Here is a 20254-nt window from a genome sequence, read left to right on the forward strand (position 1 = left end):
CCTCAATCTCTAGAGGCTCACATAACCCTCTTGCCAAAACCGGGAAAGGACCTCACGACATGCGCCAACTTTAGACCTATCTCTTTGATAAATGTAAATGAGAAAATTTAGGCGAAATGATTGCCTCTCGTCTCTCTCCGTTGTAACCCAGCTTGATCTGTGATGACCAGGTGGGGTTTGTACGTGGAAAGATGGCGCGTGACAATACTAGCAAAACCCTTCTTCTATCACCTTATAGTCAGACGCATGCCAACATGTTTATTATCTGTAGATGCCGAGAAGGCGTTTGATCGAGTGCATTGGGTGTTTCTCTGTAGTGTCTTGGCTCAGATTGGAATTGGCCCTAACCTGTTAAGTAAAATTATGGCTTTGTATCATAGACCCAAAGCTCAAGTTAAAGTTAATGGGCTCTTGTCGGATTCGTTGACAATCACCAATGGCACCAGACAGGGATGTCCCCTGTCACCCCTGCTGTATGTATTGGTTATGGAGCACAGGCTGTGGCATTGTGGAGTAACTCCAGCATTAAAGGCATTTGAATTGGTACCCAACATCATAAATTGTCACTTTATGCTGGTGATCTTCTCTTATATATCACAGACCCTATGATTTCTGTGCCCTCGTTGATTTAGGAGTTTGTGCAATTTGGCCAACTGAGTAATTTTAATGTAAATTACACTAAATCAGAGGCCCTGAATATATCCCTAGGTGCTTCTCTTGCTGCCCATCTCGCTCTGGTCTTCCCTTCAAATGGCAACCCACTTCTCTGAAATATTTGGGCATACAAATTCCCATCCACTTGCCTGATTTATTTAAGTTAAATTACATTCACACCTTGCGGGACTTGGAGGGATATGGCTGTGGGCGTATGTCGTGGTTTGGTTGCATCAACACTATTAAAATGGACATTTTACCAAAATTTTTGTAGATATTCCAAACGGTTCCTATTGTGGTGGCTGACACTTTTTATAAAATGCTACATCAGGCCATTACCAAATTTGTATGGGGCTCTTCAAGACATCGTATTAGGTACTCTGTTCTATGTTGTCCTAAATTGGCAGGGGGCACGGGTTTGAGGGGTTTCAAACGTTGTTATCATCAAGCCGCACTACTGATGAGGGTTGTGGATTGGTTCCGTTCGTAAGGGAATGTCTCCGCTTGCACTATCTTCTCTGCCATGGCCGGATAGATCGCAAAGACCAATGACTTACTTGCCCTTTCTCACGCGTCAATTTCTTGCAGTTTGGGAGCGAGTGATTTGTACTTCTGACCTCTCCCACAGACCTGGTCCATTGACTCCTCTCTTTGATGATCCTTCCTTTCTTCCGGCAGTTGCGGTGGACATAACCCAGTGCTTGGGGAGGCAAGATGGTATTTGTTTGGCTCAAACCTTTTAGTCCACTGGTGATATCCTTCCTCTTAATACTATTACAGACTCCTGTCTGGGGAGGCGTGCAGTATGGTGGCCATATTTTCAATTAAGATCGTACTTATCCTCCTTTGGGGACTGTACTATTTTTCTGCAAGACAGGACTCCTATGGAGCTTTATCTCTCACTATCTTCTTTGCCATCACACATGTTGTCTTATTTGCATGGGATCCTCCAGCCTTCTTACTCTTCTGCTCAGTTGGCATTCACTGCGGCCTGGGACAGGGAGATGGGGATTCAACATTCTGACGAGGATTGGCAAACGGCGTTCTTGTTAGCTCACAGGTTGCCGACCGCCTATTTTGCACAGGAAATAATTTATGAAAATCGCACATGATGGTACTGATGTCCTGCTTTTCTCCATTGGATATTCCCTATTGTGTCGGAGGATTGTTGGAGATGTAGTAGTGCCCCTGGAAATATGTTGCACATTTGGTGGGATTGCCCCAGGCCTCGTCCTTTTTGGGGGATATTTTATGACCTTGGAAATAAACTTACGGATACTTCTATTATTGCCTCTCCTTCTGTTGGATTACATTCTATGATTCCTGGGTCACTCCCACACCTTAAGAGGGGCTTCTTTAGGCACTTTCCAACTGCAGCTAGAACTGTGATTCCTCGCCATTGGAAGTCCACTACTGTGCCTTCCTTACAGGAATGGGTAAACGAGATGAACAACATCATGAGAATGGAGGACTTGATGGCGATTGATAGCGGTAAATTCGACACCTTGTCCGGAGTTGGGCAGTCTGGTCCCTGTTCTGGGATAGTGCTGACCTGCCTCGCTGGCTAGATGACCTCTTATAGAATACCTGCTTACTAGTTGCTCTGCCACCCTTTTCTATGTGTATTTGTTGTCTTTATTCTTGTGTCCCTTGTCTTATCCCTATCCTTTGTGTTCATTATATACTATGTTATATGTATATCTTATCTATATTGATTATTTTTCGGCCTTTGATTTGTATTTTGGCATTTAGCTCTGATTGCCCTTTTAGTGTGGGGTCATGGTTAATTTCGAGGTGTGGTCTGGGGGTCTTAATTTATTTAGAGGCTTGGAGTCTGAATGAATTTTGGGGTCTGGTCTGAGGTCTGAATCTATTTTAGCATCTGATCTGGCATCCAAATTTATTTTGAGGTCTGATCTGGAGTCTGAATTTATTTAGGGGTCTATGACTTGAATATATATTAGGGTCTGAGTCTGCTAGTGAAACCCCAGAAAATAATGGCCTATTTATGCACTACTGTTGCCCTTAATAATAACTAAAATGATGGTGGGCTCCCATCAGATTTTTTTGCCAAGCTGCCTCCACCTACCTTTATCCGACCCTGTAGAAATGATGATAAGATGATCCCTTTGTATTGTACTGTATACTCTGTGTCAGTGATGTCGTATTTATTTACTGTCTCTTTAAGATATTGTAGGTTGATCTGCTTACCTGCTTTACACTTCTGAGGAGTGCTGAATCAGGAGGAGGACATATTATTTTGTAAAAGCTGCATATTTTATGTTGTGGATTATTTTCCATGATGGCTTGCTACTGTAATTTTAAAGCATTTGGCCCCGGGAGACACGGCCTGAATGTCATGTTGGTTAGTAGGTATTGCCGCGCTGTAATAGCACTGGAGATGTGACACAGCATGGCGACACTGCGTCCTCACACAGGGGGCAGTCCTTAGTGCATATAAAGCAGCTGTTACTGTCTAATGAGGTTCAGTAGTCAAAGAAAAGTCCAAGAGAGAACAAACAGTGTTATTGCCGGGTGCTGTGAGTTACGTTGGTACTAGATGGCACGAGTAATGGCCCTAAACACAAGAGTGCATACAGAGCCTTACATGTTGGCCTTACACCACCCAGGCCAACATTACAAAAGTTAATACTGCAATTTAAAGGGAAAGCACCATCATAAAATGACATAATATTTAAATCAGGTGTTTAATTTAAAAATATTTTAAACTAGGGGCGTGGTCAGCTATGAAAGAGCGAAGACGTGCAGACTTGAGAGCTTCTTCACAAGCCTCACTCAAATTGACTAGCATCCAGCATAAAAGATGGGAACAGCCCATAAAAAGATCAAGACCAGATCTTCTACCTGTCCCTCCTCTCCCCAAGGCAATATTTTGGGGGCATATTTTGACAGGATGACCCCTGTGCAGCTACCAGCTCCGCACCAGACCAAGGCCAAAATCAAGATATCCGCTCAGCCTCCCTTCCTTCCACCGCAGGACACCAGCAGCCCTGCCACACAGGCTGCTGCAGTCAGCTTGATGGCCGCAGCAGAACCGCCACCGATAGCTTGCCTCTTACCTCTGCCTCCACCCACCGTTGGTGGAAAATTCCCGGTGACGACCGCCATTCAAGATGGACAATGGAACCCTTCCAAGTCCGATCCTCAGCCTGCACAGCTGACCGAAGACCCTCCGACAGCAGCCTCATATGAGGGAATCATGGGAGACGTAGCGCTGCCACCCCTGCTCCCTTCGGACTTCCCTGCACCCGACACTTTCATCAAGGCCATGTATGAGATTTCACAAAATGCCTGCTGGCCCTCAGAATCAGGGACAAGGGTGAGGAGAACTCACCCGTCGACCTCCCCGGAGGATGTCTCCTTCTGCAACCACTCTCCACAGCATGACAGGTCTCATGTGGCCACTTGCATATCCGGGCCTGGTGGAAACACTCTTTCCTCTGAGACGTCAGCACCTATGGAACTGGGCCCTGCTGAACCTCCGTTATTGGACTTGAATACTCTGGCTCAGTCATCAGCCAACACGCTGCAGGCCACCTCCAGTCAGCTGGAAGCCATAAACTCTGAGTACAGGGGTCACAGACCCCAAGCACCTCTCTCCCCTAAAGAGTCACCCCAAGTGCCCTGTGGCGGAACGGGTGACGGTTACAGGCATTGTACCCAAATGCAGGTTAAACCTGCCGCAAACCGCCGCGCTCCCGCCATCCGGGTGCCATAGCTTAGATGGCACCCGGAGCTAGATGTGGATATGTCCCCTCAAACTGCATTACGTTGTGCTTGATAACCAGTTGATTTGTATTGTATTGTATTCAGTGCTGCTTCACTGTCCTCCCCCTCTAGGGTTAATCTTATACTGAAGGAGAATGAGTCACAGGCTGCAAGCGGGAACTTATCTAATGTAAATAAGAAAAAGGGAGGGGTGAGTGAGGGATATAGTGGTGCTGGATGAGTTCTCAGTTAGTTGCTGCCCAGGAGAGGATGAGATAGCAGTGTGAGCTGCAGGCAGGGGCTGTCTACCTCAGAGATGGTACCTGACCTAGGGACAGTAATAGAGGACAAGTGCTGGAGTCCCATCTAACTAAGGAGGATCTGGAGACACCCCAAAGGATGAAAGGTACAGTGGAGAGACCCCATAGTGAGGTAGCCTGTCCCATCCAGCCCAGAGGAGAGAAGCAGCAGTACATTGTTTCTATGTGTGTCTGTCCCTGTTAATAAACGCGCTGCTGTGGCTTGTCCCCTGTTAATCTGTGTCGCCTGAATCTATCGCCCACATTCTCTTGGCGTAAACCGACCCCCACTGACCCGGTTTCGCCACATTTGGTGGCAGCGGTGGGATAGATTCAGCCCGTTCTAGGGGAAGCGGCAGGGGATAGGTACCCTAGTACCATCCGGCGCTTCGCGGCCAGACCTCAAGGGCGGACTGCCACACGTGCTGCAGTACAGGGGGACCACAGGCACCTAAATCCCCAGTCATGGAGCCTGACTCTATGGATCCTCCCGGCGGAGCAGAGGCTGTCCCCTACGGCAGCTACCTCCGAATTACACTCCAAGAGCTGTGCCGGTTCCGGCACATTGCCTTCTCGTCCCGCGACATCAAGGATCGGCTGATTGAGAAGCTCCAAGCCTGGGACCTGGCGAACCCGGCCGAGATGGGAGAGATGGCCGAGGGCCATCTCGGACGCCCAGGCCCTGCGGATGGAGGATCTGCTGACCACTCTGGGGCCTCAAAGCTCCGAGGCCGAGCGCCTGATCATCGTTGGGGCTGTGGCCCGTGCAGTGGCACCCCCAGAACCAACAACCCCAATCCCTGCCGGGCCCCAAAGACCCCAACTACGATACAACGACCTCCCCAAGTTGGATCCTTCGTCCACGGATATCGATGCGCACCTAACCATGCTGGAGACACAGCTACAGGTGCATGACATCCCCACCACCGAATGGGCTCGCTACGTGGGGCCCAGCCTGCAAGGGAGGGCCCTTGAAGTCTACCGGAGCCTAGGTCCAGAGGACGGACGGGACTACAGTTGCCTCCGGGACGCCCTGCTGAAGAGGTATGCGATCACCCCAGAGACTTACAGAGAGCGGTTCCGTAATTTGACGCTCGCCGGCCATGGTACCCATGTGGAACTGGCAGCCCAGCTCCGCTTAAGCTGCTCCAGGTGGGCCGAGGGGAAGAAGGCCTTCAGTCGGGAGGCCCTGAAGGACCTCGTCATTTTGGAGCAACTCCTCTCCAGGATGGAGGTCCCCGTTCATGCCTGGGTCGCGGACCGCCACCCCAGCACCCCTGAAGATGCCGCCACCCTGGCCGACGAGTTCTTGGCCCACCGACCCCAGTGGAGAAGCCTTCCGCGCCAGGACCAACGCCGAGAGCTCCGAGCCCCTACCAAAATAGCGGAACCACCCCGGCCAACTTCGATGAGACCCCAGCCGCAGCCTACGGCTGCCCCGATCCCTCCAAGGGTCCGCGGCCCTACGAACTCCCGCCAGTGTTATGGGTGCCACCAGCCGGGGCACATCCGACGGGACTGCCCCCTGGCCCAATCAACGGTGCCCTTTCCCAGACCAACCCCAACCCGGGTCGCCTTTTGCCCGGAGGCGGGCGACCCTGATGAGTGTGACCACCTCCTAGATGCACCAGAGGTGGAGGAGGTGGTCTACCACGTAGAGCTTGCGAGCCTCGTGATGAACCAGGTCCCTGCCAACATGCAGGGCCACCGACAGCCCGTGGTGCTGGGATGCTGCACCGTCGAAGGACTCCGTGACTCGGGGGCATCCCTCACCCTGGTAAGAGCGGACCTGGTTCCCCAGGCTAAGGTTCTTCCCCAGCGATTAGCCCGGATTGCCCTGGCGGACGGACAGCAGCGGTCCATTCCCCGCGCCAGAGTCTACCTGGACTGGGGCCCCGGAAAAGGGGAGGTCGAAGTCGGGCTCATGCCGGATCTCCCCGCCGATGTCTTATTGGGGAACGACCTTGGGAACGGTCTCACAAGTCAGTTCGCGGGGGCCGTGACCTGCAGCCAAGCCCGGGAGAACCTTTACCGGCCTCCACCACCGACCCGTGTAACCACCGAGGCTCCTCTCCCGGAAGCCCCGCCCCCCGAACCGCCGGTGGTAAGTACCCAAGCCCCTGACGCCTCACAACTGACCGACCCGACGAACCCCCCGACAGACCTGGGGGAGGTGGATAGGGTCGCTTTTAGGGAGGCCCAGCATACGGATCCTTCCCTGTCCTCTGCCCGTAGCCTGGCCGATCGACCACCCAGTGGAGGGGCCCAGGCAGGGTTCCAGTGGGACAACGGGCTGTTGTACCGGGTCGAAGCCCCGACCAAGCCCGAGTCACCCTGGACCGCCTCCAAACAGCTGCTTGTTCCCCAAGCCTACCGTGCACGACTGTTAGCCCTGGCCCACGATATACCCGCGGCAGGTCACACTGGGACCAGGTCCACCAGGGCCCGGCTCTCGAAGGCTTTCTTTTGGCCAGGGCTGACTGAGGACGTGCGGCGGTACCGAGCTTCGTGCCCTGTCTGCCAACGGGTGGCGGGGGCCCCACGCAAGGTGCCGCTCAAGCAGCTGCCCCTCATCCGAGAGCCCTTCCAGCGGGTGGCCATAGATCTGGTTGGCCCCATTAATCCCCCCAGCCGAGGGGGAAAGTGTTACATCCTAACCCTGGTAGACTTCGTTACCAGATACCTGGACGCAGTGGCTCTGTCCTCCATAGATGCCGAGCACGTCGCCCAGGGACTCATGGACATCTTCAGCCGGGTGGGGTTCCCGCGTGAGGTACTCACAGACCAGGGATCTCAATTCCAGGGAGAACTCATGCAGGACTTCTGGAATCGGCACGGGGTGAGTTCTCTAAGAACCACCGCCTACCACCCCCAAACGAACGGACTGTGTGAAAGGTTCAACGGTACCCTCAAGCAGTTGCTACTCCGATACGTCCACTCGGAGGGGAGAGACTGGGACCGCTCCTTGCAGCAGCTTCTCTTTGCCTATCGAGAGGTGCCGCAGGAGTCTACCGGGCACTCCCCATTCGAGTTGCTGTTCGCGAGGTGGGTCCGGGGACCCTTGGACTTAGTCCGGGAAGGTTGGGAAGGGAAGTTTGCAAGCCCGGAGATCCCGGTAGTAGAGTATGTGAGCCAAATGCGGGAGCGCATAGCACGGCTGATGGATTTGGCCCATCAGCGATTGGAAGTAGCTCGAAGCCGTCAACGGGACGAGTACAATTGTAGCGCCCGACCCCGAGAGCTGGGGGTGGGGGAGAAGGTACTGGTCCTCGCGCCAGTACGAGGCAACAAGTTGCAGGCCAATTGGGCTGGACCGTACACTGTAGTGGGGCGACAGGGGACGACGAACTACCTAGTAGCCCACGACAAGGAAGAAAAGCGGGTATGGAACTACCACATAAACCGGCTCAAGGCCTATGTGGTAAGGGAGGTAGGAGCGGTCGCGATATGCTGCCCACCCATGGAAAACCCTGACGTGTACCGCATCCCTGACCTACTGGCAGAGGCCCGACGCCAGACAGGGCTGGCAGATGTGCAGCTTGAAGTCCAGCTATCGCGCTTGCAGAGTAGGGAGATGGGGGAGGTGTTAGCAGCCCAGGAGGCCCTGTTCACCGCGTCCCCCGGACGTACCTCCCTAGTCGCTCACGAGGTCGACACTGGAGGAGCCCGACCCCTGAGGCAGCCCGCGTTCCGAGTGGCTCCCTCAGTGCTGACCGCGATGAGAAAAGAAGTAGAAGAAATGCTGGAGATGGGGGTCATTATACCATCTCACAGTCCTTGGGCCGCCGGCGTTGTGTTGGTCCCCAAGAAGGACAAAACCACAAGGTTCTGTGTAGACTACCGGCGGCTGAACGAGGTAACCGTTACGGATGCCTATCCGATGCCCCGGATTGATGAGCTGCTCGATAGGCTGGGAGGGGCACGCTTCGTGTCCACTCTGGTTCTCAGCAAGGGCTACTGGCAGATTCCTCTGACCAAGGAAGCCCAAGAGCGCTCGGCGTTCATCACCCCGTTCGGCCTGTTTGAATTTACGTGCATGCCGTTCGGGATGAAGAACGCCCCCGCAACCTTCCAGAGGGTGGTCGACCGGATCCTCGTGGGGTGTCAGGAGTTTGCCCAGGCCTACCTGGACGATATCGCTATCTTTAGCGAGACTTGGGAGGAACACATGGGGCACGTGGCGCAGATCCTGGAGTACATCCGGTACGCCGGCCTCACCATCCGCCCCGACACGTGCCAGATGGGGATGGCAGAAGTCGCCTACCTGGGGCACCGAGTGGGCAGCGGACAGATCCGCCCCGAGCCGGCCAAGGTGGAGGCCATTCTCCATTGGCCCCGGCCGGCCAACCAGAAGCAGGTTAGGGCCTTTCTGGGAGTCCCAGGGTACTACCGAAAATTCATCCCGCAGTATAGTACCCTGGCCAAGCCCTTGACCGACTTGACGTCCAAAAGGTTCAGTCGACTGATGCCCTGGTCCCCTGACTGTGAAGCGGCCTTCGGGAGCCTTAAGACTGCCCTCTCCACCTCCCCTGTCCTGGCTGCCCCTGACTTCCACTGGCGGTTCATAGTCCAAACCGATGCCTCAGACGTCGGGCTGGGAGCGGTACTGAGCCAAGTGGACCAGGCGGGCCATGAACACCCGGTCGCGTACCTCTCCCGGAAGTTGCTGGACCGAGAGAGGGCATACGCAACCATTGAGAAGGAGTGCCTGGCTGTCGTGTGGGCTCTAAAGAAGCTCCAGCCCTACGTTTATGGGAGGGAGTTCACAATAGTCACAGACCACAGTCCTCTCAGTTGGTTGAACCGAACCGCCGGGGACAATGGGCATTTACTACGGTGGAGCCTGGCCTTACAATCCTATAACTTTACCATCTCATAAAAAGCGCCGGGACCACGGGAATGTTGATGGACTCTCTCGGCAGCAGGACACTGATGGGCGGAGACTGACAGCACCGGGCCCAGATCTCATCACTGACCCGACAGAGGGTCAGCAGGACTGATTCTGGATCTAAACTGGGGGAGGTCTGTGGCGGAACGGGTGACGGTTACAGGCATTGTACCCAAATACAGGTTAAGCCTGCCGCAAACCGTCGCACTCCCGCCATCCGGGTGCCATAGCTTAGATGGCACCCGGTGCTAGATGTGGATATGTCCCCTCAAACTGCATTACGTTATGTTTGATAACCAGTTGATTTGTATTGTATTGTATTCAGTGCTGCTTCACTGTCCTCCCCCTCTAGGGTTAATCTTATACTGAAGGAGAATGAGTCACAGGCTGCAAGTGGGAACTTATCTAATGTAAATAAGAAAAAGGGAGGGGTGAGTGAGGGATATAGTGGTGCTGGATGAGTTCTCAGTTAGTTGCTGCCCAGGAGAGGATGAGATAGCAGTGTGAGCTGCAGGCAGGGGCTGTCTACCTCAGAGATGGTACCTGACCTAGGGACAGTAATAGAGGACAAGTGCTGGAGTCCCATCTAACTAAGGAGGATCTGGAGACACCCCAAAGGATGAAAGGTACAGTGGAGAGACCCCATAGTGAGGTAGCCTGTCCCATCCAGCCCAGAGGGGAGAAGCAGCGGTACATTGTTTCTATGTGTGTCTGTCCCTGTTAATAAACGCGCCGCTGTGGCTTGTCCCCTGTTAATCTGTGTCGCCTGAATCTATCGCCCACATTCTCTTGGCGTAAACCGACCCCCACTGACCCGGTTTCGTCACATGCCCTCTCAAGCACCCATCCTAATCCAACAAGCTTCAGTGCGAATTGGGGTCTCCCCTTCCTGGTCCTCTGGTACCTCTTGGAGTAGCCCCTCTCATCAACCCACGACCATACCACCCTTAACCCATCAAGGGTTTCTTCCTTCTCAATGGACTTTACCTCCATCATATAGTCACAATTATGGCCCTACTTCCTCTTGTGCCGGACCCCCGCTCTGGAACTTAAGTTAAGCGGGCTCTACAGCCCTGCCTGTCTGTGAACCACCATACTCTGGGGAAAATAGACCAGCTACTCTTTCTGATATATGCCTGATGGTTCAAATGTTACCCACAAGGGCTGATATGTCCTCCTTTGCCAAACAGATTGTGGAAGAATGTAAACTGGAGTTTACCCAGTTCCGGGCTGAGCTTTCCTCACTCTATGCAAGGGTAGACACACTTGATCACAAACACATTGCTGACACGGCAACCCTTGCACCTCTACAATCCACTATCCAGCCACACTCCAACCTTCATATCCGTGGTCTCCTTGAATTGCTTCCTACGTCTGATCTCTTCTCCACACTATCCAACATTTTCAATAACCTACTGGTCTGTCCTCCTAACACCCACATAGAAATTGACTGAGCCCATCGGGTCCTATGTCCTCCGAGTCTTGACGAGCACCGACCAAGGGATGTCATATGCCGGATTAATTTCTATGCCATAAAGGGCTTCATTTTGCAAAAAACTAGACAACAGCCCACCATCTTTCACCACAGTTTGCAAATACGTATCTTACCAGATTTGTCTAGACACACATTGGCACAAAGGTCGACTCTCAAACCACTCTTAGAGATTCTTTAAGCCCAAGGTCTCTCCTATAGATGGGGCTTCCCCTTTGCCCTGATGGTTAGAAGTGATGCCACACGTATACCCTACGATTAACTGATGACTTGCCAAATTTCTTGCGGGACTTAAACTTTCCTCACATTTCAATACAGGAGTGGTCCTCATTGCAATCCTCTGTGGGCAGGGGATCGCAGTTTAGTCACCCATCCAACCGAAACCCAAATCCTACTGGGGGATGCCCCCAACGGGGCCCTAGAAGCAGGTCTGGATACCGGCAAGAACGAGACCCCACACCGCCATGGAGGCGGCCAGTTCTGCATGATGTCAGACTTTGCGCTGTAGCCTGCACGTACCTACCTGGTACTCTATTGCAAGCCATAATCGTGTTATCAGAATTTGATAATCCATCCACTGGTCTAGATAAATCTTAAATGTCTAACCTGACTTTTTGTTATTGACCATTTGTCTATTATGTTCTACATATACCTCTCCCCATCACTTCAGTTTGATGTATACTGCTAGCTGTTTATATTTACCATATCATATTTCAAGGGGCGCAGATAGCTCTTATGCATATCTGTCACTCCTCCTCCCCGGTAGGTAACGGACATATTGCAGGCGCCACAGGTACCTTTTGGTCCCTCACACACTTGTACTTAGTATACACGGCAGTTTCCCCTGAACTGCCTTTTTTGTTAATGTATTTGTTTTTCATTTTATATCCCTAGATCGTTGCCATCCCCATTTCCCTTCATGGTGACCCTGGTCCTGCTTTTTCTACCTCCTCCGGAACACCTCACCGAACAGTTTTATCTATCTCCATGGCTGACATCACTATAGCCTCCTTCAATACAAAGGGGCTGAACACCCCAGAAAATTGGGAGCAAATTCTACACCACCTTCACAAACGTAAGGTACATAAGGTCCTGTTTTCAGGAGACACACTTCAAGGAGGGTTAGGCCCCCACCATCAAACATAAATTATACACACACTAGCACCTAAATAATAACCCACATTACAGATCTTGTGGCGTTGCCATAGCACTTCATAAATCCTTCACCCACCAAGTCATATACTTCGTAGCAGATCCTGAAGTTCGGTATATTATTCTAGTTCTAAACATTGGCGGCCGTGAGTTCACAGTGATCAATGCATATGCCCCCAACCAAGGCCAAGTTCCCTTCCTCATAAAACTCATAGACACTGCCCTACCCATAGTGTGGGGGACTGTGGTGCTATGCGGAGACTTTAGCCTTACTTTAGATCCGACCGTGGATAATTTACTGGTCACTCCAGTATAACATACAGTGCTATTAAAAAGGTGAAACGTGCCCTGTTACAACTTCAGCTCTGTGACACATGGCGCATTCAACATGCCTCTGACAAAGATTACAGCTTTTATTATCATCCGCATGGTACCTACAGTCGCCCGGACTATGTCCTTCGCCAACACCATGCCCTCCGCTGGATAACTTCCACGTCCATTGGCAATATTCTGTGGTCAGACCATTTCTCACTAAGGGTTCCTGGTCCGGGAGACTCAACGAGTCTCTACTCTTTGATGAGGTCTGCAATGCTGACCTGCTAAAAACCATTGAACGTTTCATCTCCGATCATGCCCACAATACCACCTCTCCTGTGATGCAGTGGAAGGCTCTTAAATGTGTACTCAGGGGGGTCCTCATAAAACATGGGGCTCATCTTAAAAAAGAAAGGGCCCACTCCCTTAAAATTACCCTTCAAAAAATTAGCTCTCCTGAACTGGCTCATAAGCGTGGGCTTTCTATCTCGATTTTGCGGGACCTACAAAGTCCTCGCAAAGAAGCCAGACGTTTACTGAACACATCTCCAAATTTGGCAACAAAAGCAGACACATGTTAGCCAGAGCCCTAAAGAGCCAGATTGCACAATCGCACATACCATGCATTAGATCCCCGATGTAACATCCATGGCCGTGGACCGTCAGATTTACTCACCCCCTGACGGCCGCAGCCATGGTCCTGTGAGCGCTGACCCGCTTCTCCTCCTCAGGAGATGCCAGCGCTCACTTCTGCTCTGCTGTGCCCCGTAGGGTGCACGCACGCTCGTACCTGAATCTGTTAGGTAATTAGCCCATGATCCTGGACTATAAGAAGGGCTCTGCCCCTTTCTGCCTTGCAGTGGCGGATTAAGTAGACCATGGGCCCTGGGCTGTTACCCAAACTTGGGCCCCCCTTCCTCACCGCCGCCCTGCCGTAACTATTTTTAACACTACCTTTTTGGGCAAGCATTAACAGTGTTACGGTTTCCCTTGTCACAGGGCTGTGTCCCTACATACTGACAGTATCACACTGTGCAGGGACACAACCTCCTGACAAGGGGAATTGTCTATCAGTCCTGGACTGCAGAAAGACTTTTTGTGAAATACAAGGATTCCTATAATAAACATGTCAGGAGAGGTGACAGATTCTCTATAAATCTAGTGACTCACAGGTGACGACGTCTCAGATTCTAGAAGTTTTTTTCCTCTTTTCTTCTCCATCCGGTCCAGCACTCATGACGACTTCTCCCGGCCATGACTCATTTCTGCAGAATTTGCCACTCAGACGTCTCCTCACTTTTCCAACATTTCCACACCTATAAACGAAAATAAAGTTATCATGGTGCCACATACTGTGCCCCTAAATATAATAGCACCAAACACTGCGCCCCTGAATATAATAATACCACACACTGTAAAACACCACATACACACAGCCCCCTGTACATAGTGCCACACACAGTCCCTGTAGATATTACACACCCCCATAGATATCGCCATACACAGCCCCCTCTATATATCACACATCCCCCCGTAGAGAGTGTTACACACAGCCCCCTAAAGATAGTGCCATACAGCCCCCTGTAGAGAGCGCCACACAGCCCTCCCCCTCTTGTAAATAGCACCAAAAAGCCCCCCCTATAAAGAGCGCCACACACATACCACTGTGGATAGCACTACACAGCCCCCCCTTGTATATAGTGCCACACAGCGCTCCCCCTTGTATATAGTGCCACACAGCGCTCCCCCTTGTATATAGTGCCACACAGCACTCCCCTTGTATATATCCCCCTTGTATATAGTGCCACACAGCACTCCCCTTGTATATATCCCCCTTGTATATAGTGGCACACAGCGCTCCCCCTTGTATATAGTGCCACAAGGTTATGTACACATTTAAAAACTTTATATCATAATTATATATATATTAGTATGTGTGTGATTGATTGATTTTATTAAAAAATATTTTCACTTTTTGAGATACAGCTGCTTTGTATCCGTCAGGTCAGCAGGACTGACCGGATCAGTGACACGCAGGATCCACCTCAAATCTATCACATCTAAGATTATAATTTAGCGCAAGGCCCGTTTCACTGATCCCGTCAGTCCTGCTGACCTGACGGATACAGGATACAAAGCAGCTGTATCTCAAAAAGTGAAAATATTTTTTAATAAAACGGAATTACAAAGTTGCACCAAACACACATTTTTATAAAAAGAAAAAAAAAAAGACGTGATTTTTGCGACGTTTTTTTCCGTAGACAATGCAGGTTTCCTTTTTTATCGTTTTTATGCACACTTTTTTGCTATTTTAGAATTTTTATTCATAAAGTTTGAAAATAATAGTAAAAAAAATAAGCTTTTTTACGTTTCAGCTATTTTTTTTTGGTAATAACATAGTTTTACCCTAAAATAGACCTTTTATTTGTAATCGTCATTGTTTACCGTAAATTTTAATATATTACATGTCTATATTAGAGTAATTGGGTCAGCGCTAGCGTTACAACAATGTTTGGCGGGGAACGTTTTTTTTTGGGGTGGGTATTTTATGTGTATTTATTATTAAATTTTTTTTTGCACTTTACTTTATTATTTTTTTATTACTGTGGTCTGTCCCTCAAAGGTCAAAAAAGACCTTTGGGGAACTTTATATATTTTTTTTCTTTCTTTTACACCATCTTTTCCCCTGTAACTGGAGCTGCACAGCAGCCCCAGTTACAGGGGAAATCAGCCCTCTCATAGTGACGATTGTCACTAATAGGGCTGTGCTGGGTCTAGTAAGACCCAGCAGCAGCCTGCCACTAACGGCACCCGGCGATCATGTGACCAGTCACATGATCACCGGGAGGAATAGAGACAGCGCCGCTGCTGCTGCCTCTATTCCTATACACAGCGTTCATTGAACGCTGTGTAAGAAGACATCGGAGAAGACAGAAGCAGCGAAAGCTGCTTCTGTCTTCTCCTCAGGGTCCCCGGCAGTCACTGACAGCCGGAGACCCGACATTCAGCTGCCGAATCGCGCGGGCAGCAAGTTAAAACCCGAGCCGTAGAAAGTCTATGGCTCGGGTTTTAAGGACCCGTCCCTGACCGCTGGCCGTAAAAATACAGCCAGCGGACGGGAAACAGTTGGGCAGGAGGATAAGCCGACTAACCTCAGCGCCGGTGACCGCCCGCCCGGGTCTTCTCTTGCAGCTTTAGAGCAACAGAACAGCCGTCCGTCGCTGTTCTGTTACTCATGGCGGCGCCCGCACTTGTCAGGGAGGCGTGTCCTACCCCTTTCCCGGCCAATTCCCTGCTCCTCCCCTCCTCATCTTCGGAAATTAGCAGCGCTAGCGCGCTGAATAGGTTTGTACGATAATGTGCGGTTCGGGCTGCCATGGGCCCCCTGGGAGCCTCGGGCCCCGGGCGGCCGCCCGAATCGCCCATATGATAATCCGCCACTGCTGCCTTGCCTGAGCTTTGTTGACGTTACCTATGTTCGTCTATGCAAATGGTCCATTAAGTGTCTTCCAGTTCCCAGTGTTCCCATTCCTGCTCCCTGTAACCTGTATCCCGTGTTATCCTGATCCAAGTGCCGTATCGTATTGGAGTCGTGTTGCCCTGAGTCTGCGCCTGCTCCGCTATGCCAAGCCTGGTACCTGCCTGTTGCCAAAGTCCCGTCTGAGCCTGTCCAGCTACTGTCTGAAAATGATCACAGGTACACCTGTAGAACTATAGACTTTGTTCTGTGTCCTGTTGGCCAGCTGCCACACCGTCAAGGCGGTACGGTCCAGTGGGTCCACGTACCCTACGTGACACCCGACTGGCCCTATAGTTCATACTACACCTGAAATTTCTGACTGCTTTCACGCCTTTTATTCTAACCTCTATAACCTTGGACCATCTGCCGTCTACGAACCAGGACTCTTTCCTCTCCCCATTTACCTGTCTCTCCAGGGAGGCTTCTGACAAGATGGAAAAGAATTTCACTACTTCTTGAAGTCATAACTGATCTTCCGAGGGAAAAGAGTCCTGGACTGGACGGTAACATCGCCAAGTTCTATAAAACATTAGCTGATCATCTAGCACCCCTCCTGCTGCTATCATTTAACTATATTGCACCTGACATCCTTTTCCGACCTAGTTCCACCTTAGCACATGTCGCTGTCCTCCCCAAACCAGGCAAGGATCCCTAATTATGCTCCAGTTATTGACCTATTCCTTTACTTAACGTGGACCTCAAAATCTGTGCCAAATTATTAGCTAACAGATTGAACAGGCACTTACCTAGCCTAGTACACCCAGATCAAGTGGGGTTCGTGCCTGGTCGGGAGGCATGCGATAATACACTCAAAATTTGTAATAATTTTCATCATGCCCAAACTCAGAAAATTCCTCTCATGATTCTATCCCTGGATGCCGAGAAGGCATTTGATAGAATATTGTGGCCCGCTCTCTGCCATACCCATTAAGACATAGGGCTAGGCCCATCCGTTACCAATAAAATTTTCGAGCTTTACCAATACCCTTCCACCCAATTAAAAATCAAGGGCCTCTCTGCTCTCTTTACTATTCATAATGGAGCCAGACAGGGCTGCCCACTGTCTTCACTGCTACATGTACTAGTTTTGGAGCATTTTATGGCTTCCATTCGGAACAGTCCAGATATTAAGGGCATTCTCATAGGCGGAGTGGAATATAAGTGCTCAGCATTTGCTGATGATTTACTGGTTTACCTCACAAATCTGCATATATCTCTCCCTTCGCTGATGTCCGAGCTGTCCTGATTTGGAACATGGTCCAACTTTAAGATCAACCTTTCGAAATCAGAAGCTCTAAACATATCCCTTTCGCCCTCAACGGTATCGCTCCTTAAAATGAACTTCCCCTTTTCCTGGCCTACTTAGGCCATAACTTATCTCGGGATTCGAATAACGAATGACCTTCCTGTATTGGTGCCACAGGTGGGTCCATGTCTCATATTTGGTGGAGCTGTCCCTCCTTGCAGAGTTTTTGGAACGCCGTACTTAAAGTCATATCAGAAATCACTGGGGTTTCGGTCCCTGATTCCCCCAGGGCAACCCTACTATTTATGTACCCTATGCCACTATTCACATATAAACGATCCCTAACTAGACACCTCTTAAAAGGCTGCCAAAACAGTTATCCAGCATAAATGGAAATTAACGGACTCTCCGACTCTGGATGAGTGGTTCCAAGAAATCGCCTTAACTTAAGAGGATGGAACACCTGATGGCACATTCCCCAGCTGACTCCGCACGTTACATGTCCACATGGTCATATTGGACCACATTCCTCTCTTCGCCTACATACAGATGTAGCCGTCTTTATCTTGACTTTTAACGCATTAAATAAACAGTGGCTAGATCTCTTATCTTGACTTTTTCAATGACTTTTCAATGGCTTTTGTTGTGTGATATCAGGCTGCAGCAAGTTTTTCCACAACCAAGTTAAAAATGGCTACATCCGTACCTTACTCTAGTAACAGGATACATAGTCCCCCTTTAGGGTCAATCCACAATACAATATTTTTTTGTAATTTTTTTTTTTACGGTGTTCACCGTGCGGTAAAAACGGCATGTTAACTTTATTCTGCGGGTCAATACGATTACAGCAATACCAAATTTATATTGTTTTTTTTATGTTTTACTACTTTTGCAAAATGATTGTTAAAAATTAAATTTGCCATAACTTTATTATTTTTCAGTCGATTTAGCGGTATGAGGGCTTATTTTTTTGTGGGGCAAGCTGTCGTTTCTGTTGGTACCATTTTGGGGTACATGAGACTTTTTGATCACTTTTTATTAAATTTTTTTGTGGGAGATGAAGTGACCACAAAACAGAAATTCTGACGTTTTTAATTTTTTACTGCGTTCACCGTGCGGACTAAATAATGATATATTGTAATGGTTCAGACTTTTACGGATGTGTCGATACCAGTTATGTTAATTTTTTTTATTTTTTACATTGTGTTTTTTTTCATTTGAATTATTTTATTTATTAAAAAAAAAAAATTTTACTGTTGTTTTCCCCCTAGGGGACTTAAACCAGCGATCGCTGGATCGCTTGCACGTTATACTGCAATACTGATGTATTGCAGTATATTGTGATAGTGACAGTCTCCTATGAAGCCCGGAGGCAGGGCTTCATAGGAGTACAAAGATGACGGACCTGGGGGCCTTCATCAGGCCCCCAGGCTGCCATGCCAACCAACGGCACACCCGATCACACTGCGTGGGGGGGCGTTGGAATGTTACCGGGGGTCACCGCCTTGTTTTTAGTAATTTAAATGCCGCGGTGGCTATTGACCGCGGCATTTAGTGGGTTAAACTAGCGTTATCGCACTTGAGCGGGATCCCACTCGTTACCCGAAATTGTTGGCTGTAACACACAGACGGCACGCTCGTTCTATGGGGCGGGCTCAACCCGTGAGTCCACTCCATACTCCCCCACCTGACATGCACTGTATATATATATATATATATATATATGTATATGGCGCATGTCGGGAAGGGGTTAAACTGCTCTGGAAACATGGAAAGCTGCTCTGTGATTGGTTGTTATGGCCAAAAAACAGTTTTTCAGTTTTCAGACAATTTTCATAAATAGGGCCGACTATTTCTCTTCTACATACATAACTCCAATTAATGAAAATATTAATTGCCCTATAAAGACTAAGGGAGAATCTATTAACTTTTCTACAACACTTTTCTGGTATAACAAAAGTTACAAACGGTAAAAATACCGCAATTTACATTTCCGTCACTCACACTATTTCTCAATAGTAAGCAGATCATAGCGGAAGGGGACAGGGCTACCCGCGGTCCAACACATTATCTATAATTAATGGCAGAATCTGGAGAAAATTATAGTAGAAATAAACGCAAGATCAGAGCTGGTGTAAATTTTCCTTTCAGGGGCACGGAAGGCCAGAGATCTGCCTAATTCAACAAGAGGTGTGCGTGTTTTAAAAAAAATTAGGTGCTTCTTACTCATGCGGGCTTTGAGCTAAGCGTAGCGTATGAAATGCCAGTCTTAGTAAATTTGCCCCATACTGCACTAGCCCAATGGATGACACAACTGCAAGTGACTTCAGAATGGACGACAAGTGACTGTGGCTGTATTCTTGGCATACACCAGTAGGTGGCACCTGCCAAAGAGAACATAAATTGACAAAGTGGTTTCTTTTGTTAACTACAGTATATAGCAAATTATGTAAAAATAAATCATTGTGGTCTTAGAAAACCACTTGCTGATGTGTATTTGATTAAAGCAGTCGGTTTAGAAACATACAAGTAATTGTTCCAGGCCACAGCACTGTCATACAAATGAATGACGTCTGCTTCTACTTCTTGTCTCCATTACAATGACATCATTGAGTATACAGATGTAACACTTGTTCAGCGACACAATACATTTTTTATTTGGAAAGCTACATTTTATTGAAGGTACAAAATGAGCTGCCAAAAGTATCAGACATTTGGACACAATCTTATATATAAAAAAAAAATAATTTAAAACTCTTGTGTAGTTTCTGTTCATTTCTCATAAAGACAAGACAGGTAGATAAATAAATCTGAACATGATAAAAAAATAGACTACAGTTTGTACATGCTTTAAATCGAAACATCCAGGAAAAATATGGATTCATCTGAAGCTGGTAAACATCCAGTTCATGCAATGAGACGTCCATCCAGCTCTGTCCGGGCAGAGGGGAACACTTGG

This window comes from Rhinoderma darwinii, chromosome 8, assembly GCF_050947455.1.
Source record: "Rhinoderma darwinii isolate aRhiDar2 chromosome 8, aRhiDar2.hap1, whole genome shotgun sequence".
Taxonomy (NCBI): Eukaryota; Metazoa; Chordata; class Amphibia; order Anura; family Rhinodermatidae; genus Rhinoderma; species Rhinoderma darwinii.